Source organism: Somniosus microcephalus, chromosome 5, assembly GCF_052327205.1.
Source record: "Somniosus microcephalus isolate GS21.2 chromosome 5, FLI_Smic_1.0, whole genome shotgun sequence".
NCBI lineage: Eukaryota > Metazoa > Chordata > Chondrichthyes > Squaliformes > Somniosidae > Somniosus > Somniosus microcephalus.
Genome location: NC_140991.1, coordinates 35,155,619 through 35,178,321, shown reverse-complemented (window position 1 = coordinate 35,178,321; position 22,703 = coordinate 35,155,619). Strand labels below are relative to the sequence as shown.

Sequence of the window (22,703 nt, the reverse complement as noted above, 5' to 3'; positions counted from 1 at the left end):
CCTCAATTTAACACCCCATTCGAAACAGATTGAGCTCAAGATCTAGAGTGGGGTTCAAACATGTGCTTAGGGGTATGGTTACTGGACTTCTATACCCAGCAAACTCAGTCTGATAATGTGAATTCTAATCCCACCCTGGAAATTTGAGAATTTTAATTCACTTTTAAAAATCTAGAAATAAAAAATAGCTTGTATCGGTAAAAGTGACCCATAAGCTGTCTGACTGTCGTAAAAACCCAACTCGTTCACTAATGTCCTTCAGGGGATGAAACCTGCATCCTTACTTGGTCTGGCCTATGTGTGACTCCAGTCCCACTCCAAAGCGGTTGAATCTTAACTGAGCGAGCCACTCAATTTAAGATGGCCCATCACTCCTTCTCAGGGTAACTAGACCTGGGCAGTAAATGCCGGCCTTGCCAGTGACACCCACATCTCAAGAATTATTTTTATAAACCCCACGAACTTCCTAACTCAGAGGTGAGAGTGCTGTCAGTGAGTCTAACTAACACCTGAGCCATCAGTAAAAATTGTTCAAAGATGGGGGCATGAGGACTGGTGCAGTATGAAGACGCCATGACTACTGCCAGGATATTGGGCCCAGGCCTGCATTATTCACTGCCTGCGGTCACACACCAACTGAACATTCAAGGAGTGGAACTCCGTCCTGTCATAAAACATGGTTAAATGGTGCAACTTTAAAGGGGGTGAAGGAACAGAGAGACCTGGGGGTGTACGTACACAAATCTTTGAAGGGGGCAGGACAAGTTGAGAAGGCTGTTAAAAACTCTTATGGGATCCTTGGCTTTATAAATAGAGGCCTAGAGTACAAAAGCAAGGAAGTTATGGTGAACCTTTATAAATCACTGGTCAGGCCCCAGCTGAAGTATTGGGCTCGATTTTGTCAATGGGGAGCTTTTGGAGGCGGGACTCCCACTTTTTGGGTTGTAGTCCCGCCTCCATCGACTTGTGGCCCACCCATGCTATTTTCCCTTGATTGACCTTGTTAAGCCCGCCCAGCGGACTCAGCAGGCCACTTAAGGGACACCTGGTTACTGGTGACGTCAGCAATTGACATTTCATCTGTCAAGAGCTTTTGACAGATGAAAAATCAGCATTTGACAGCTCTGTGAAGCTGACAAACACGGACAATCTGTCTTCTAACTTGAGTCCTTCTACTCAGACTCAGTTAGAGATCTCTCCAGACCAGAAAGCAGAATGCTGCAGCTTTTGACAGTTCGGCGGCCATTCTGCTTTCTGTGCCGGTGAGTTGAGGGACTCCCGAGACCTGAAGGAAGGAAGCTGGCAGGAGAAAGTAAAGGTAAGTAAAACTTATTAAAACACTTTACACTTACCCCACACACTTACCTCTGCACACATGGACCCATCACTCACCTGCACAACGGACATCTCGACCCCTCCAACCCCTGCAGACCGACGGTCCGCCTCGCTAACTTGGCGTGCTTCGGAGCTGTCAGACAGCCCACACTTCAGGGCTCAAAATAGCGATTAGGCAAAAAACTAACAGGCAGTTAATTGGCACTAATCCCCTTCCCGCCTTGGGGAGGCAGCTCCCAGCACAGGTCAGGTACCCGCCTCCTGGGACATTGGCACGGAGGTAGGTTGGGGGTGGGATGTGTTCCTGCCCCCCCCGATTCTGCAATTTTCCCACCACTCCCACCTCCTCGGGGCTTGGAAAATCGAGCCCATTGTGTCCAATTCTGGGCCCCACACTTCAGAAAGGATAACAAAACCTTGGCGAGGGTGCAGAGGAAATTTACTAGAATGGTACCAGGGATGCGGGAATTCAATTATGTGGAGAGACTGGAGACTGGCGATTGTATTCCTTAGAGCAAAGAAGTTTAAGGGGAGATTTAATAGAGGTGTTCAAAATTATGATGGAGCAAATAAGGAGAAACTATTTCCAATGGCAGAAGGGTCAGTAACCAGAGGACACAGATTTAAAATAATTGACAAAAGAACCAGAGGCGAGATGAGGAGAAATTATTTTACGCTGTGAGTTGTTATGGTCTGGAACGCACTGCCTGAAAGGGCAGTGGAAGCAGATTCAATAGTAACTTTCAAAAGGGAATTGGACAAATATTTGAAGGGGCAAAATTTGCAGGGCTGGGGGAAAAGGGCAGAGGAGTGGGATTCATTGGATAGTTCTTTCAAAGAGCCGGCACAGGCACGATGAGCCTAATGACCTCCTTCTGTGCTGTGGCATTCTATCATTCAATGATTCTATGATCCCAATTTCCCCATGTGGAATACGTTATTTGCTCAGTTCATCCTATGTAAAAAGTGCAACGATGATCAGGCAGAATCGTGGCTTTTCAGCAAATGGCTTCTTAAAGGGCGACCTCCTGGAAATTTTCACTTGAGCACTTATAAATGTGGATATCTGAGAGCTGTATTTGTGTCGTTTTTAAGCTGCATTATTCTATTTATTATTTTTCTGGCTGGATATTTTGTGTAGCAAGGTTTTTGATTGTTGTAATTAAAAATCTGAAGATCATGGGGGAAGAATTCGGTATCGCCCCATATGGGGCGCCATTACTGGCGGTGCGCAAAGTTTAGCGCCTGGCGCTAATTATCGCCTCCGACAGCAAACTTGGCTTTTATCGCCCCTGGAGGTGATTGGAGTGCTAAATCAGGCACTACACACCTCTCTTAAGGCGCTAAGCCCGAGGAGTGAAGCGCTACCTCAGAGGGCAGGCGCAGCGCAGGTGCTCTCAGTTAGCGATTGAACACAGACACACTGGCGCCGGTCAGTTCTTAAAGGGGAGGGTCGATCTTGCTCTGCAGCCACACCCTGCTCACTGGAGCCTTGAATCTCGGCCTGAGCAGACCTGTGGCTAAATCTAGCAGCCAAACACTATGGAGAGGGCCAGGGAGCGAGCACAGCGCCTCTGCGAGCCGGCTTTGGAGGCTCTGGTTCGCGGGGTGGAGCGCAGAAGATCCATTCTGTACCCAGAGAGTGGCAGGAGGCCTTTGCCACGCGAGTACAGAAGAGTGTGGAGGGAGGTGGCGCAGAGAGTGTCCTCAAGCAGCATGGTGCCTAGGACCCATCTCCAATGTAGGAAAAAGTTCAACGACCTCACTCGGGTCGTCAGGGTGAGTGCCTTTTTTTCAAACCTCTTCATCCCTCCATCTCAACCTCACTTTATGGCCAGAGGGACTTGAAAGCCCCAATGCCCAACACTCATCCAACACCTATGGCCCTTTCATCTAACACACATGCACATTCCACACTTTGCATACAGTAAGGGCTATTCAACCATGGGAGGCATTTCAGGCAAGACCATGGCTGCATACAGTAAGGGCTAATCAACCATGGTTGGCATTTCAGGCAAGACCATGGCTGCATATTTACTCAGACGCCGTCCTTTTTCTTGCAGGCCAAGCTGTCTCATAATAGGAGATAGCAGCAACAGACCGGTGGAGGGCGGCCTCAGCTTCAACCCCTCTGCGATCTTGAGGATCGCGTCCACAGGATTGTGGCAAGCTGGCTGATTGGTCCCGTCACCACTGGAGATGCCGACCCCTAACTGGACAACAATGGTAAGGTCATCACCTTTTTGTCCTCTCTCCTTCCACTTGTTCCTTACAACAGCAGCCTTTGACACTTTCAATCCAAATCACTAAACCGCTGCACTCATGCCTCCCTTGCTGCCACCCTGTCCTCATGCTAAAGCCACTCTTGTACCTCCCTGCTTTCAGATGGTGATTCCCCAGGTGAGGAGACGGGCCCTCAAGTTGCCAGTCAGAGTGAAGCTGAAGGCGAGGAGGAAGAGGAAGGTGGACCATCATCGCCACCCTCTACCGAGGCAGCCCATGCCCACGCCTTCCCTGGAGGGGAGCAGGGGGGAATGGTCTGATGAGGGTGAAGCTCCAGGACCCAGCAACGCGATGGGGTTAGGGAAGCTCGGGGGCCTTCTCCACGGAGGGAGAGTATGGCTTCGAGTCCTGCTGCACTGGACGCAGAGGAGGAGCGGGTCCTTGCTGAAATGAGCGCCCAGGCGGCGCACAGGCACACTGAGCTCATGGCTGCAGTGGCAAGGTTGCCCGAATCCATTGAATCACTGGCAAGGAGTGTGGAGCACTTTGCTGTAGCACAGGCGGCTGCCACGCAAATGCTTAGTGCTGCAATGCAGTCAGTGGCTGGTCTCATGCAGACGCAGATTGAGGCCACGCAAGCACTGACTGCTGCCACCCTCGCTGGATTGGGCACATTTCCCCGGGGCTCTCACCGCGCCGCAGCAGGCCAGCAATATGTGCTCCATCAGATTGCACCGGATGCTGAAGTGCTGCCCCGTGGGAGTGCCAGTGTGTCGGTCGAGCGGGGAGTTGCTGTCCTCTCTCAAGATGACAGCATTCCTGCTGCCACCACTGGCACTTCTCCACTGCAGTTGCCACCACCTGTAGGACAGACTGCTGCCGCCCATGCAGATTTGGTGCAGTCAGCAGCCGGGCCCTCCAGGCCCAGAGCTGGTCCAGACCGTCCCGCAAGGGCATCTGCAGTCTCAGTTTCTGACACTCAGCAGCCTTCCCCCAGCCTTGCTCCAGCCACTGGGGTCCCATTATGGAGGAGCTGCAGGGTGGGAAGGGGGGAATTTCATAAGGGAAGCAAATCACCCTCGAAGGGCAAAAAGTAGGAGGTGTGACAAAATGTTTTTCATTGTTTTATTGAAGGCCGAGGTTCGTGGTCAAATTTTTGTAACTGTTTTGGACATTGTCTCCAGTTGTGAGAGCCAGTTATGTGAATGACTGCTTTTTTTTGTGTTTCTTTCTATTACTTTGTCATGCGGAAATGAGACACACAGAGTTTGTGAAATAAAGAAGTGTCTGTATTCAAAATGTACATGTTTGGTCTTTGCACTCATTGTTGTCTTGACCGGCTTAGGGGTTGCGGGATGGTTTCTTTCAGGTTGTTTGAATAGCAGAAGCCATTTCCTCAGAGGGGGCCTAGAAGCAACTTGCTATGAGCCTTTGATGGACGGCCCTTCCACTTTGTGCCTCCCTCCCGCCTTGGTGCTGCTGATGATCATCCTCCTCATCTTCCTCCTCCTCTTCCTCCTCCTCCTCTGCTGGTGCTCCAATGCCTGGTGGCATTGGCTGGGTCCTGAGGATTGCAAGGTTATGCAGGATTGTCGAAATCTCGACTCCGAGTAAGACTCTAGACACCACTTCTATCGTTCAGAATAACATCGTATTTTATTTACTTGTACAAGGGGAGAGCACCTCAGTCAAGGGCTGGGGATACTTCTCCAAATAACACTCGTTCAGACTCTATATTTATACAGTGAAGTAAGCAACTCCTGATTGACACATCATTATCATACATCAAACCGTTTCATGCACAAGAACAATGAATAGAGCATCTTGTCACATTCCTGAACATTCACATAGTTAATCATTGCTACATACACAAAGACATCTGTCACCACAGACTTACTCCTATTCCTCTTACATTGTTCAGTTATAGGCTGCACCTTGGGAGTGGTTTTGGTACCTAGCACATTCTGTTCTGGCCGTGTTTCAACAGTCTTGCATCAACTAAACCAATACTTAAACTTTTAACCCATGTCAACTATCCCATCATACTTTGCAAGACTGACACAAAACTATATGTATGATATTCTATATTTCCACATTCCCCCCTTTTGTCCTTACCAAGGACAATCTTACGGAATTTCTATCTGTCCTAACTTAGCAAATTCTGTTTCAAAAGTGTCTCCATCAATATTCACATATTCGTGAACTGTCATCATGGGGGCTGGGGTAGTTGAGGTCATCACTGTGAGGGCCTTAGTACACAACAATTTTAAACATCCAATTAGTAGACTAATCAAAATGATTATTATAACTATTGCAATCAGGACTTCCAGTATTTGTTTTCCTAGTGCTCCTCCCCATCCTGAAATCCAATCCCAAATGGACCATTGTTCAGGTTGGTGTAGTTTCTTTACGGCCTCCTTTATGTGGTTTACCAAATTGGTGATATTTTCTGAGCTATCTGGAATATAGGTGCAACATTCAGTTCCTATGATTGCACATGTGCCTCCTTCCCTTGACCAGGCAGACCTCTCCTTTTGTATTGTTTAACGCCCCCATTGAGGTGACTAATAAACTTTCTGGATTCCTTTGATTATCATATTGGGGATGAAACCATCCTTCGAATTTCATTAGGTTATATCCTGCTCCCTTCCACTCATCTTCCAGTTGTTCCGGATTCAAAATATTTTGGGACACTGTACCAGGGGCATCCTCATTGTTCCAGGTAGTATTAGATTGTAATAACCACCCTACCATCTCCTCCATTCCAAAGGGAATGGGCCGTAGGGGTATTCCACCCTCTGCATGTATAGGGATGTGACTGCATATCCAGCATTTAGTAAGGTTCTGTCTTTTGGCATACAAATAACTCATGTATACAAAAGTATTAACAAGATGGTAACCATGCTTGTCCAACAGCCTTCTACCTCGTCTTCTCTGTTTCTTACCTGTCCTATTAGGTTTAGGTTTTCTTTCCTGGGTTGAGACAAAGGGTTGCGCAACTGGGTTATCGCAAAACATTGATCTGGCCGTTAAGGCCAATCCTCCTCTTGAATTGCCCCTGCAGATAACTCCTTCGTTCGTAATTCTTTCACTTGGTGACACAGTATCAGGGCATGTAACCCATAGCTTATCAAGCTTCTGTCCACTATCTTCTTCTATTATCTTATCCTGCCTAATCCTAAGACTCAGGGGTTGATATGGGGGTACCTGCATAGTGTGATCCTGAAGCTGAACCTTCATAGTCTCATTATAGCATATAATATAAAAGAGATTACTGTTTAAAAGTACAGATTCTTCTGTGCATGGTTTGCCCTTCAGGGGATCTGGGTAAATCCATATGGCAGTTTCAATTATCATTAACAAAGGGAACAGTCTTATTAGAGTCTAAATCCAGTTCATCTTGGCAGTGTATCGTCTCCAACTGATGCCTTCTTACAATGGGACGTGTGTATCCATGTTGGTCGCTCCTTTATTTTTACAGCGGTGTTCGTAGTCAGGAGTACTTGGAAGGGTCCCTCAAATCTGGGTTGAAGGCCATTCTTTCGCTTAAAGATTTTTGTGTAGACGTTATCTCCTGGCTCAAAAGTATGGCACTTTCCTTCAGCGGGGTCGACCTGGGCTTCCTTTCATTTGTTTAGCTGTTAAAGGTGCCGAAAAGGGCAATCTCTGTGGTCTTCCCATGACGATCTCGTAAGGCAACAATCCTGTAGTTCTGTTGGTAGCAGACCGCATTGTCATTAAAGCTATGGGCAACAAATCAACCCATTTAAGTCCAGTTTCTTTACATAGCTTTGCAAGTTTATTTTTCAGCATCCCGTTGTATCTTTCCACTAGTCCAGCCGACTGTGGATGATAACTGCAATGAAGGTGCTGGTTAATCTGTAAGGCTTTGCATAGTTCCTTAATCACTGTCCCCGTAAAATGGGACCCATTGTCGCTTGACAGTTTTGCTGGTATCCCAAAGCGAGGTACAATGTCCTTCAATAAACATTTAGCAACAGTGGTGGCGTCATTCTTTCTACAAGGAAAGGCTTCAATCCACCTTGAAAACATATCAACAATAACTGATACATATTTAAAGCTCATACACACAGGTAGTTCAATAAAATCCATTTGCAAGTGTACAAAAGGACCCATGGGGTTTGGATGGGATGCGGGCTGTACCTTCTTTATTTTTCCCGCATTCATGGTCTGGCAGATAATACAATTTTCACAAATTTGTTTTGCCAATTTTGAGATTCCTGGTGCATACCAGGTCTTGAGGATATACTCTGCCATCCCCCCTTTGCCCGCATGGGGGAATTTATGAACACATCGGGCAATTGGTGATAGTAATGATTTGGGTGTCACCATGCGGCCGTCATGATGGACCCATAAGCCGTCAGTGTTTTTAAAGCAATGATTAACAACCCATTCCTTTACTTCATCAGAGCTGGCCCTATCTTGATGGGTCAGCACATCATCTAAGGACGGGGGCTGCGGTATTGTAGTGTATGTACCTTGAAGAAGGAACTATATTCTGCAGCCCCTGTATACTGCAGTACCAGTAGTGACCACCCCTGTATATAAGCCTGTGTAGTAACTTTGTATAGTAGTTCCAGTTTTGTCTCCATTCAGTAAACACCTGTTATAACCAACTTCTGCAGTCCGTGTCTCAATTACACACGGACATTACAGGTATCTCTGGCTTTTCCCTAACAGGGAAGGCTGGAACTTGTTGTTCAGCGCTTGATATAGCTACTGACTTAGCAGCGCTATCTGCAGCAGCGTTTCCAAGCGCAACCTCGTCCAAATGCCCCGTGTGTGCTTGGCACTTAATAATTGCAATCTGTTTAGGTCTCTGAATAGCTAGTAAAAGATTTTGCACCTCTTGTGCATTTTTGATCTGGGTTCCCGAGGAAGTCAGGTAACCGCGGATCTTCCAAATTTGTCCGTAATCATGAGCCACTCCAAAGGCATACCTGGAGTCGGTATAGATGTTAACAGACTGGTCTGTGGCCAATATACATGCTCTGGTTAAAGTGAACAATTCTGCCTGTTGAGCAGAAAAAGAATTAGGGAGCTGAAAAGCTTCTATCGTCTCATGCTGGGTAACTACTGCATATGCTGATTTTGGGCGTCCCTCAGAATCCCTGAGGGCTGAACCGTCAACATAGAAAATCAAATCTGGGTTAGATAGGGGAACATCGGTCAGATCGATGCGAGGTTTCGAAACTAATTGCGTAACTTCTTCACATGAACATGGGTCTCCTTCTTCCTCTGTCGCCAATAATGTAGCTGGGTTTAGAGTGGTGCATCTTTTGATTATTAATCTTGGATTTGATAATAACTGGACTTCATATTTCGTGGTCCTGGCTGATGTAAGATGCTGCGTTGCACATTTAGTAAGGAGGATCTCTACAGAATGCGGGACAATTAGGGTGGTTTGATGTCCTAAGGTGATAGTTTGTGCCTGTTGGACAGCATAATATGCCGCAGCCAAGGCTGGGAGGCACCCAGGTAATCCTCTTGCCACCGGGTCCAGCTGAGTACTAAAAAAGGCTACCGGACGTTGCCTGTCCCCATGCAACTGTGTCAGGACTGATTGAGCAAAACCAGATTTGTGATGCACAAATAGATTGAAGGGCTTAGCATAATCTGGCAGTCCCAATGCTGGTGTCAAAATCATGGCTTGTTTTAATTTGCCAAAGGCGTCCGTTAACTTAGGTGTCCAGTTTAATTTTTCAGGGAGTGATGGCATACTCATGTCCAATAATGGTCTGGTCATTTCTGAATAATTCAATATCCATTGTCTACAATAGCTGGACATTCCTAGAAAGTGCTTCATTTCTCTCTTAGTCTGGGGCAACGGCATGTTACAAATGGCTTTTATTCTATCCGGCGTTAATTCCCTGTTTTAACAATGATTCCATCACTGGCTCAATTCCTTTTTCTGCTTTCTCTGACAATGGATACTGTGACCTTTTGGGTAATGGTGCAGCTGCATTAATTGTAACTTTATAGGGCTGCGCAGTATACATCTCTCCTACCTCATTTGGGTGTTTTGCCCACAAAATATCGGGTACTTGTTTCAAAAGCGTTTCAGCCTCTTGGCATAGCCACGTTCTTGCTTCCAATTTTTCTTCTCTTGTCAGGAGTCCGTTGAAAGTTATTTTCTGATTTAATCTAACGGAAAATCCCTTATCTCCGTATTCTGTAAGTGTGGCGCCACCCCTACACCAAGTTTTCGAGGTGGGTAGAGAGCCCATACGCTTCACCATAGGTCCTAAATTTTTTAAATGGTGAAATTTGGCTACTGCAAGAGTGCAGTGAGGATCGGCATCATTGACCTTGTAGAGTGCCTCCGTAGCTTGTGAGAGGTTAATTAAGGCTGTAACGCCTTCTGGGCTGACGAAAATTTGTCTAATAGTTAGGAGGTATTTTAAATTTAAAAACGGCTGATAAAAGTTTTGAATCATGAAATCTTGTCCTGTTTTGTCATAGCAGGCCGTGCAGTGCAATTTTAAATGCCATTTTCCTAGTTTCAGGGATTCCTGGTATTGTTTTATGGAGCTTGTAACGAATCCCCACGCTCCTAACAGACTGACAAGTTTGGGATTCAAACTTGGGTCGGCAATTTCCCATGCGTAAAGAACAGGGTGTTTTATTTCTGTTACTGGGTACGCATATGCCTTATCTACTGGGATTTCTACCGTTACTCCTGATGGGGAGCAAATGATTATAGCATTCATTTTGCACAGCAAGTCTCTTCCACATAAATTCATAGAGGCATCTCCTGATAACAGAAAGGAGTGTTCTTCCTCAAATTCTTCTACTTTTACTGTGAGGGGAGTCGATTGATTCAAGCATTGTAGTATTCCAGCCAATCCAGCTATCGGGGTCTTTTTCCCATTAATAGGCATTCCATCAGAATATCCTTTCCCTAACACCGAAAAGGTTGCTCCTATATCTGCTAAAAATGACATAGGTCTCCCAGCTATTTGCATTTTAATTTCAGGTTCGCTGCATGAATTTAAAGAAACAACGGGCATTTGGTGGTCTGTGGCGCCTGGGGCTGCTGGTGTCAGTCAGTAATTCTGATCTCTATTTCTCCTAAATCCCTGTCCGTTTGTAGGGTAACCTCCTGACTGGTCCGAAAAAGGGTTATGGATGGTGAAATTAGGACCTTTATTCTCTAATGAAGGTCCATTATTTGAAGTTTGGCTCTGATGATTTTTCGCAGGGCATTGGTTTGCCCAATGTCCGGGTTGTCTGCAATTGTAACAATTATTAGATCATCCATACCCTCTTCCTCTACCACGTCTTCTTCTATATCTCCCTCTATTCATCCCTCTATAGTTACCCTGTTGTACTACCATAATGGAGGAGAAGGGTGTTTCTTCGGGGTAATTTTTTTTTTGACTCAACAAACATTGAGGCAGTCTTTTTATCTGGCTGTTCTCTATTTCTTTCTTGTCCGTTAAACATTCCTCGAGGCAAGTAATTCTTTCTATGTTAAATGAACCATCTGGGGGAAAGGGTCTAGCTTTACTTATCATCCATTTGGACCAATTTGGTAGATGATCGATAGATGACTGACCACAATTTTTAAGCATAAAGGCTGCCGGCGTGCCTTTCTTGGGTGGTTTGCTTGTACGGGCGCCCATTCTTAACAATCTAACAAACAATTACAGATTAAACAACCGCAGTATTAACCGTGACACTTCTTGATCTGCGTTGTACGCCCCTACAGATCAAGTCCTTATTAGTCTTATTAATCAAATCCTTATGCTTTAATGCGAGGGACACGAACCCTCGTGGAAGGTATCTCACTGGAGGAAAAAGATGCAGGGCTAATGCAAGTCCTTGTAAAAATACAACAATCAATTCCTAAACGATACGTTCCGCCGCGGGACTTCCTATCCCCGGCTTTTCAGGGATTTTAACCCTGCTGAGGGACTCTCTCTCTTTCTCCCCTCTTTACCTGCTGCAGTCTTACTTCTATAGCGCTTTCTTATCCTTATCTAGGTACCTTTACTTTTCTCGTTATTCTAAACGGTCCGTTCAGGGCTTTAGCTCTTCGGTATTCAGTTCCTCTATTCTGATTCTAAAAGGGGAAACAACAACAAAGACAACTCAACCCTGAAACATGAGTCTTAACTGATTGCAGTACTGCCACTGAGGCAAATAGACTATGAGACCAAACTTTATGCAAGGAGGGACTCCTCTTGGTGACAAATCGTCACTAATTTATGGCCATAGAGTTCGTCCTTGCAAAAGAAAGTCACACGTTCCTGTCCGTTTAATCACCAGTCGGCAGCAGGCAATCTCGGTGGAACCTCCAAATTTACTGTCGAAGTCTCGACTCCGAGTAAGACTCTAGACACCACTTCTATCGTTCAGGATAACATAGTATTTTATTTACTTGCACAAGGGGAGAGCACCTCAGTCAAGGGCTGGGGATACTTCTCCAAATAACACTCATTCGGACTCTATATTTATACAGTGAAGTAAACAACTCCTGATTGACACATCATTATCATACATCAAACCATTTCATGCACAAGAACAATGAATACAACATCTTGTCACATTCCTGTACGTTCACATAGTTAATCATTGCTACATACACAAAGACATCTGTCACCACAGATTTACTCCTATTCCTCTTACATTGTTCAATTACAGGCTGCACCTTGGGAGCGGTTTTGGTACCTAGCACATTCTGTTCTGGCCGTGTTCCAACAGTCATGCATCAACTAAACCAATACTAAAACTTTTAACCCATGTCAACTATCCCATCATACTTTGCAAGACTGACACAAAACTATATGTATGATATTCTATATTTCCACAGCATGCAGCACACAACAACGAAGTGGGAGACTCGCTCAGGCGAGTACTGCAGGGCTCCTCCAGAATGGTCCAGACAGCGGAACCGATGCTTGAGCACGCCGATTGTGTGCTCAACGATGTTCCTGGTAGCTTGATGGCTCTCATTGTATCATAGCTCAGCAGGGGTGCTGGGCGAATGGAGCGGTGTCATCAGCCAGGTGCACAGAGGATATCCCTTGTCCCCGAGAAGCCAACCTCCTGGGTGATGCGGTGCCTGGAAAAGGTCTGCCACAGAAGTCTGGTGCAGGATGAAGGCATCGTGGCTGCTGCCAGGAAAGTGGGCATTAACAGTGAGTATCAGCTGTCTGTGGTCACAGACCAACTGGACGTTTAAGGAATGGAAGCCCTTTCGGTTGCGGAAATCCTCGGCATTCTCTTGCGGCGCCCGCAATGCCACATGCATGCAGTCAATGGCGTCCTGCACATTGGGGAAGCCCACTATCATCGCAAAGCCCGTTGCGCGTTCTTGCTGCTTGTCCGGGGTCATGGGGAAAGAGATGTACTCTCGTCTCCTTTTAAAGAGGGCATTTGTTACCTGACGGATGCAGCAATGCACCGCGAACTGGGAGATATTGACGATGTCCCCAGTAGCTGATTGAAATGAGCCGGTGGCATAAAAGTTGAGAGCCACTGTTATCTTCACTGCCATTGACAGAGACATCCTGCTCCTCAGTTGAGGCTGCAGATCAGGCTGAAGCAGGTGGCAGAGCTCAGTGACCACCTCCTTGCTGAAGCGCAGCCTTCGCAAACACTGCTCCTCAGACATATTAATGTAGGAGAACTTGGCGAAAAACCCTGGGAGGGTATGGTGTCCTGTACCGAGGCCTGTTGGCCCTCCACCATCTGGCCATGATTGCCACTCTCTCTCTGCATCTCTGTGCCCTCCGAATGTGATGGAGAAGGATGACGTTCCCACCCATTGCAGCCCCCATAGTATCTAGGCAATCAAAGTTATGAAGGTCAAAAAGCAAAGTACCTGCAAAGTTATGCTCAGAAGCCAAAACTACCTCAGACAGCGTTGACTCAATGCAGAAGTCTCTCTTTCTCTCTTTATCGCTCTCAAAATCTCTCTCTCTCTCTCCGAATGACTGGTGCAAAAATGGCTACCACACAAAAGCCAGGAAGAGGCCCCCTTTAAATAGCGCCCCCCCAGCCCCACAGCAACTGGGAAACGTTCCAGTCAACCTGTCGTTGGTAGCGCCAGGTGGAAAGGAGGGGGGCACCACTCAATTTCCAGTCCGGGGTGACCCAAGGGCATTGCACTCTCGAATGACGTCAAGATCTGCATGCGCAGGAGATCGGACGGTATTGTTCAGCGCCGCCGCAAAATGTCCGGTCAATTTCACAAGAGGCGCAGATATTGCCACGCCCGGGCGCTAGTTGCTTTGCGCCCCACTTAGCGCCCTCTTAAGGCGCTAACGGGTGGCGCTACCAACTGAATTTTTCCCCCCCATGAGTCTTCTTCAAGAAAATGTGAGGCAGCTTTGCATGTACCAGAAGCGGATGCCCGCAGTTAACTTTATTTGCACATCGATCAAAGGGAGCTGACTCCACCGGTCAGTTACAGGGCTCTGCGATGTGCTGCTATGACATCTGTAGCTAAGCTGCCCTATTGAGATCTGTAGTGTATGTACCTTTAAGGGAGAGAACTACTTTTTACAGCTCCTGTATCCTGTAGTACCGGCAGTGACCACACCTGTATATAAGCCATGAGTGGGGCTCTGTACAGCCAGTTGCAGTTTGAACCTCATCCAGTAAACACCTGTTGATCATTCCCTGCAGTCTTTGTCTGATTATTGAAAGGACACAACATTAAGATACCCGGATCTAACATTGGCGACGAGAAGATTCGAACCTACCTGCAACTCTGCATAAGGAGGTCGAGTCCAGAAGCATGGACATCGCAGGGGAGGCTGTCGAGAGCCAGGCTTGGCCTTCCAGCCACGGTGGTCCAGCGAAATGGGCTGGCAACAGGTACTGCACAGACCCTTCCCGGACAGCGGCGGCTAGAGCCGACCGAGCGGCACAGAAAGGGCCGAGCAGCATCAACGGGGGAGAGAGAGAGGGCAGAGCGCACGGGGCGCAGCCGGTGTTCAAGGGCCGAGCAGCGGCAACGAGAGAGAGCAGAGCGCAGCCGGTGTTCGGGACCGAGCGGCATCAATGGGGGAGAGAGGCGAGAGAGAGCAGAGCGCAGCCGGTGTTCAGGGGCCGAGCAGCGTCAACGGGGGAGAGAGGCACGCAGGAAAACGCGAGGCACTGCCATTGCCATGAGGACCGCAGAGAACGGCATTGGCAGCAGCGCAGGAGCAGCGCACGAGGCCCACAGGGTGTCGCCATTTGCCAGGAGGACCGCCGAGAGCGGCGTTGGCAGCAGCGCGGGAGACGCCATTTTAAGCCGCTGCGGGGAAGAAAGCAAAGCGCGGGAGACGCCATTTTTAGCTGCAGCGGGGAAGAAAGGAAAGCGCGGGAGACGCCATTTTAAGCCAGTCTAACCACACCCAAAAATGCCGAAGAGTGGCAGTATCACAGCGTTTGACAATGAAGTCGAAGATTGGACGACATATGTCGAACACATAGAAGTATACTGCAAGGCGAATTAAGTGCCAGATGACAAGAAAGCGCTGGTATTGTTGAATTCAATGGGTGCAAAAACATATAGCTTACTACGAAACCTAGTAACCCCAGAGAAGCCAGCAGAAAAGGATTTTGGAAACATAGTGTCAATCCTACAGGACCACTTAAACCCCACACTGCTGCTGATAGCAGAAAGATTTAAGTTTCACAGAAGGAACCAACATAAAGATGAAAGTAATGCTGAGTATTTAATGGAACTGCGCAAGCTATCGAAACACTGCCAGTTTGGAACGGGACTAGCAGATACTTTAAGGGACAAGTTTGTCTGTGGGCTTCAAAGTGAAGGAACCCAGAAACGGCTTCTATCCGAAAAGGATCTTACGCTGGACAAGGCTTTCAGCATTGCACTATCACACGAAGCAGCCACATGGGGTGCTGCAGAGATACAACGGAGACTGCAAGAATGTGGCACAAATGAAATATCATACGGAACAGTGAAGTGCTATCACTGTGGCAGAACAACACACGACCATAATGATTGCTGGTTCAAGGACAAAGTGTGCAGACAGTGTGGAAAAGTAGGACACATAGCAAGAGTCTGCAGGTCGGGAAAGAAAACCAGCAGCAAGAAATCTCCACAGGAGAAGTACAAGAAGGTACATAAGGTGACGGAGAGTAGTTCAGACAAACAAAAGAGTGATACAAACTCCGGAAGCAAGGAGCTGGGTTGTCTGAAACTACATAATGTGATCAAAATGGAGGATCACCAAACTATCTGGGTCACGCTCAAGATAGCAGGAGTCCAAGTGAAAATGGAATTGGACACAGGATCAGCCCTAACAGTCATAAACCGAAGGGACTACAAGCAGCTATTCTCGCATATACCCTTGAGAGATACAAAGATTGTCTTGAAGACATACACGGGGCAAAAAGTCTACCCCAAAGGAAAAATAAGTGTGAACGTTATATATAACGGCAAGGAAACACCAAAAATGAACCTATATGTATTGCCAGATGGAGGACGACCACTACTAGGGCGTGAATGGATCCGGAAGATACAGCTAGATTGGCATTCCATACAAGCACTGACTGTAGATGCCAAAAAGGATGACGACGTCACACCTGGACGACTGTCAAAAATGCTAACTGACGCACAAGAAGTGTTCCAGCAGGGACTCGGAACACTAAAAGGCATAACAGCGACGATCAAAATAGAGGAAAATGCAAGCCCAAAGTTTTTCAAGGCCAGACCGGTACCTTATGCGATCCGCCCAGCTGTCGAAGCAGAGCTGGAAGGTTTGGAATGTTCAGGAGTACTGTCCAAAGTGGACTGGAGCGAGTGGGCTACACCCATCGTTCCTGTAATGAAGAGGTCGTTGAGTAATACGCCTGGGGAACCAAAGAAGGTTCGCATCTGTGGGGACTTTAAGGTGACAGTGAACCCAGTCCTTCACACTGTACAATATCCGCTTCCGCGGATTGAAGATATTTTCGCCTCGCTATCTGGAGGGAAACGGTTCACTAAGATTGATCTGGCCCAGGCGTACCTGCAAATGGAGGTAGAAGAAGCCTCGAAACAGTACCTCACGATCAACACTCATAAAGGTCTCTACCAATACAACCGGCTGGTGTTCGGGGTAGCATCAGCTCCAGCTATTTGGCAAAGGGCAATGGATCAAGTCCTGCAAGGGATTCCAGGGACCCAGTGTTATTTGGACGACATCCTGGTCACGGGCGAAAATGACAGTGATCACCTCGCCAACCTGGAGCAGGTGCTCACTAGATTGAAGGAATATGGGCTCCGAGCTAATCGCCACAAATGCGAGTTTTTCCAGGAGCAGATCTCATATTGTGGCCACGTTATAGATAAAGAGTGGTTACATAAGTCCCCTGAAAAGATTGAGGCAGTAGTCAAGGCTCCAGCACCGGAAAATGTGTCACAACTGAGGTCGTTCCTCGGGCTGGTAAACTACTACCATAAGTACTTGCCGAATTTGTCTACCGTACTACACCCACTGAACACCCTACTGCAAATGGGGGTACCATGGAAGTGGAGTGACAAATGTAAACGAGCTTTCCAGAAGAGCAAAGCATTGATCACATCGAAAGAGGTGTTGGCTCATTTCAACCCAGCACTACCAATTCGGTTGGCGTGTGATGCATCACCCTATGGCATTGGAGCGGTGCTATCGCACAAATTCCCGGACGGCTCAGAGAGGCCAGTAGCCTTTGCGTCTCAGTCACTAATCTCAGCCGAGCGTAACTACGCTCAGATTGACAGGGAGGCCCTCAGCCTAGTGTGGGGAGTGAAAAAGTTCAATCTCTATCTGCACGGGCAGAAGTTCACCTTGCTGACTGACCACCAACCACTTGTCTCCATCTTTAATCCAAAGAAGGGCGTTCTGGTGATGACTGCGCAACGGCTACAAAGATGGTCCCTTTTTCTAGGTGCGCACCAATATGATATCGAGTATAAGGGCACGAAACAGCATGGAAACGCTGATGGGTTATCACGCTTGCCACTGCCTACTGCGGAGGAAGCACCAGCAGTGGATCCTGTCGAAATATTTCATTCGACTATAATTGAATGCTTGCCAGTAACTAACGCTGGTATAGAGAAGGAGACCCGAAATGACCCGACACTGTCTCGGGTATATGATTTGACGGTGAAGGGATGGCCAGCACATGGCGACTCACTGTTGCCAGCATTCTCATCCAGAAGAGAACAGCTGTCAGTAAGCCAGGGGACCTTGATGTGTGGATCCCGAGTGGTAATTCCACCCAAGTTAAGGGAGCGAGTGCTCAATGAGCTTCACGAAGGTCATCTGGGAGGGGTGAAAATGAAAAGCCTTGCTAGGGCTTATGTGTGGTGGCCGGGGATTGATCAGCAAATCGAGGACCTGACAAAGAGCTGCTCAGGATGCCAGAAGGTCCAAAATGAACCACCACATGCCCCTCTACACCCATGGGAGTGGCCCTCATCTCCATGGCAACGGGTGCATATTGACTTTGCTGGTCCATTCATGGACTCAATGTTTTTAACAGCCGTGGATGCGCACTCGAAATGGCCTGAGATGATCAAAATGTCCTCCACCACCACGGAGAAAACTATTGCAGTCCTACAGACCATTTTTGCCAGGAACGGCTTGCCAGAGCAGATTTGCTCTGATAACGGACCACAGTTTGTGTCCGAAGAGTTTCAAAGATTTATGAAAAGGAATGGGGTAAGGCATTACACATCCGCCCCGTATCATCCAGCCACAAATGGATTGGCTGAGAGGTTCGTACAAACCTTTAAAAAAGCAGTAAAGGCCATGTGCGATGACGACATTCCACTGCAGCATAAGGTGGACAATTTCCTGTTAGCCTACAGAAATGCGACACATGCAGTCACCAACCAAGCCCCGGCCATGATGTTCTTTAACCGAAGGTTGAGAACTCGTCTGGATTTGCTCAGACCAAATGTACGAAGAGATGTTGAGAATAAGCAATTCCAGCATGTCAATGAGAAGCCGACAAGGAGCTTCAATATAGGGCAACCAGTCTTAGCCCGCGACTACCGAACAGAGAAATGGCAACCCGGAACGATATGCACACGGCAGGGGCCACTAATGTACACAGTGGATGTTGGGGAGAACATTGTGAGACGCCATGCTGACCAGATCCTAGAGTCAAAGGAACGAGTCAACCCCATGTCTCAGCCATACCTACCTGGTGAGGAACCCGACGTACAGGTCGCATCTACCTCAGAAACAATAGCATTGGAAGCTGATGAATCAACTGACGACAGGGTGTTAGAATGACCTCTGCACCAAGAGCGAGACACTCGGGAAAGGCATTATCCAGAAAGAATCAGGAAGCCTCCCCAAAGACTGAATTTATAAATAGACTATTTCCAGTTAATGTTGCATGTTAAAAGTGTTAATTGTAGTTAGTTTGATATTTAATTGTTAAATGAGTGTTATGGTACTGTTAATCTAAAAGGGGAGGAATTGTAGTGTATGTACCTTTAAGGGGGAGAACTACTTTTTACAGCTCCTGTATCCTGTAGTACCGGCAGTGACCACACCTGTATATAAGCCCTGAGTGGTGCTCTGTACAGTCAGTTGCAGTTTGAACCTCATCCAGTAAACACCTGTTGATCGTTCCCTGCAGTCTTTGTCTGATTATTGAAAGGACACAACATTAAGATACCCGGATCTAACATGATCAACCTTTCCGCTTCTGCCTCGCTCCAGGCTAGAACAGAGAGCATCTGCACTACCAGCCAATGTGCTGCCCAGTTATGTATCAAGCAGGTGAATGATCGACACGGCCAGCACTTTCGCTTCCTTTCCCACTGAATAGAAGCGAATAGAAAGGGAAGCATGACTTGGCTGTTCACGGTCACCACACTGCTGCATTTACCACACTACAGAGGAGGGGGGTGGAGGTCATTGATGGCAGCCACGAGGCCATCTGGACATCAGGCTCCTGCTCCTCCTGCCCTGTGCTACCTCTTCAACCTCACTAACTGCATCCTCCAGGATGTGTGTTGGTGTGCCTGTGCTTGTAAACATTGATGAGGGAGACGCAAGGTGCTGGGAGGTGAGTCCTTGTTCTAGGCCACTGACAGAATTGCCAGGATGAAACTTCCATGTCAAAACTACAGAAAAGGAACAAATGTTGGAATGCTGGCTCCATGACACATGTTCAACTTCTTTGTGACCTAATTCTGCAAGAGGGGGCTGGACCGGTTGACTGGGATAGATGTCGCATCATAAAGAAGAGAAGAGGCCTTTTAGATAACACTGGGTCCATGTTTCTGTAAAGTCTGTGGGTTGTTTAGTTAATTAATACACAGACTACCAGAGTAACTTAAAACAGGACTTTACTATTCGAAGGTCAGGGCGAATCTGCCCAATAAATCCTGACACAGCACTTATATACCGGTGTGGTCACCGTCGGTATTACAGTATACAGAAGCCAACAAAGTAGTGCAACACCTAAAGTAGTTCTCTTAAAGGTGGACGGTTACATACAATAGTTCTCTTAAAGGTAGACGGGTACATACACTACAATCCTCCCTTTTTAGCTTACAACATATTGATTCCCCATTAAACATACATTATAACATATATACAACTTTATGCAAGACAGTTCACAGATTCAGTCTCTCTGGAGGTTTCCGGACTCTGTCCGGATAACGCCTCGGTGGTGTCGTAACTCCCGGCGGGGTAGTAGGTGCTTCTGGCAAGGTCGATTCGGCTTGAAGGACAGTGTCAGGTTCATCTGATTCCAGTATTACCAGATCGGAGGTAGGTGTTCTGGGTATCTCTGTCTCAACATTAACCGTGTAAGGTGGTGGAGTAGGTTGGCCATTTGTGGCTGACCCTATGATCTGGTCAACATGGCGCCTTATTATACTGTCCCCAATGTCCACCGTATACATCAACGGCCCTAGCCTTTTTCCAATAGTTCCAGGCTGCCATTTCTCGGTACGGTAGTCCCGGGCCAAAACTGGTTGACCTATCTGAAAAGATCTAGTTGGCCTTTCATTCATGCCCTGGAATTGCCGGTTCTCTACGTCCCTTCTGACATTTGGCTTAAGCAAATCCAGCCGGCATCTTAGTCGTCTATTAAAAAACATCATGGCGGGAGTTTGATTTGTGACCGCATGTGTTGCATTCCTGTACGCCAACAAGAAGCTATCCACCTTATGTTGTAAGTTAATGGCTTCATTACCCATGGCCTTTATGGCCTTCTTGAAGGTCTGGACAAACCTTTCAGCCAATCCATTGGAGGCGGGATGGTATGGGGCTGACGTGTAGTGCTTAACCCCATTGCTCTTTAAGAATTTCTTGAATTCTTCGGACACAAATTGCGGTCCATTATCAGAACAGATCTGTTCCGGCAGCCCATTCCTAGCAAACATGGTCCTTAACCCTGTGATGGTTTTTTCCGTGGTGGCGGTGGACATCTTTATTACCTCCGGCCACTTGGAGTGTGCATCCACCGCTATTAGAAACATTGAGTCCATAAATGGACCAGCAAAGTCGATGTGTACCCTTTGCCAAGGAGATGAGGGCCACTCCCATGGATGCAGAGGAGCCTGTGGTGGCGCGTTTTGGACCTTCTGGCATCCTAGACAGCTCTTAGTGATTTCTTCGATGTCCCCATCAATGCCTGGCCACCACACAAACGCTCTTGCTAGGTTCTTCATTTTCACTCCACCCAGATGTCCCTCGTGCAGCTCCTTTAACACCTTCTGTTGAAGTTTGGGTGGAATCACCACTCTAGATCCACACATCAGGGTTCCTCGACACACTGACAGCTGTTCTTTTCTCTGCGAAAATGCTGGCAGCGTTGGTTCGCCCTGTGCTGGCCATCCCTCCACCGTTAAATCATAGACTCGTGAGAGAGTCGGGTCATTTCTTGTTTCGTTTTTGATCATCGAATTTGTTACTGGTAGACATTCCACTATGGATGAGTGGAACATCTCTACCGGGTCCACTGTAGTCGCTTCTTCTACTATCGGCAATGGCAAGCGCGATAACCCATCAGCATTTCCATGCTGTTTGGACCTTTTGTATTCGATGTCATATTGGTGTGCCCCAAGTAACACGGACCACCTCTGTAACCTTTGCGCTGTCATGGTGGAAACGGCCTTGTTAGGGTTGAATATGGACACCAACGGCTGGTGGTCTGTCAGTAATGTGAACTTCTTGCCCTGCAGGTAATGATTGAATTTCTTTACGCCCCACACAAGGCTGAGGGCCTCCCTATCTATTTGAGCATAATTTCACTCCACGGAGGTCAATGATCGGGACGCGAATGCCACTGGTCTTTCCGAGCCATTTGGTAACTTGTGTGAAAGTACTGCTCCAATTCCATAGGGGGAAGCATCACAAGCTAGACGAAGAGGTAACGTTGGGTTGAAATGAGCCAACACTTCTTCAGAGGTAATCAACGCCTTGCTTCTGCGAAAGGCCTTTTTACATTCCTCACTCCACTTCCATGGTACTTCTTTCCGCAACAGAGCATTCAGCGGATGCAGCACCGTGGATAGATTCGGCAGAAACTTGTGATAATAATTAATCAACCCCAAGAATGATCTTAACTGTGATACGTTTTCCGGCGCGGGGGCCTTCACGACAGCTTCTATCTTGTCAGGTGACTTGTGCAGCCCCTCTCGGTCAATGACATGACCGCAGTACGAGATCCGTTTTTGGAAGAACTCACATTTCTTGCGATTAACTCGAAGGCCATATTCCTTCAACCTAGTGAGCACCAGTTTTGAATTTGTGAGGTGTTCTTCCTCGTCTTCTCCCGTAATCAGGATATCGTCTAAGTAACACTGCGTGCTTGGAATTCCTTGTAATACCTGCTCCATGGCCCTCTGCCAAATTGCTGGAGCCGAAGCTACCCCAAAAACCAGTCTATTATAACGATACAAGCCTCTGTGTGTGTTGATGGTGAGGTACTGACGCGACTCTTCCTCGACTTCCATTTGTAAGTATGCCTGTGCCAGGTCTATCTTGGTGAAGTGTTTCCCTCCAGCCAACGAAGCAAAGATATCTTCAATCCGCGGAAGCGGGTATTGTACCGTGTGAAGCACCGGATTCACTGTGATCTTGAAGTCTCCGCAGATGCGGACCTTCCCCGGTCCCCCTGGCTTGTTACTTGGTGAAGACTTCATGACGGGAACAATGGGCGTG

General features: G+C 47.4%; 1 long non-coding RNA gene across 1 annotated transcript; it reads right to left on the bottom strand.

Moving 5' to 3' along the window:
- Window positions 1–5,187: 5,187 nt before the first annotated feature.
- On the bottom strand, window positions 5,188–11,990 carry LOC147116995 (uncharacterized). The gene is made up of 3 exons (XR_015078342.1): window positions 11,848–11,990; window positions 11,570–11,644; window positions 5,188–7,600 (listed from the first exon to the last, which is right to left on the bottom strand). It is a non-coding gene; the product is annotated as an uncharacterized LOC147116995 (long non-coding RNA).
- Between the last annotated feature and the right edge of the window lie 10,713 nt (window positions 11,991–22,703).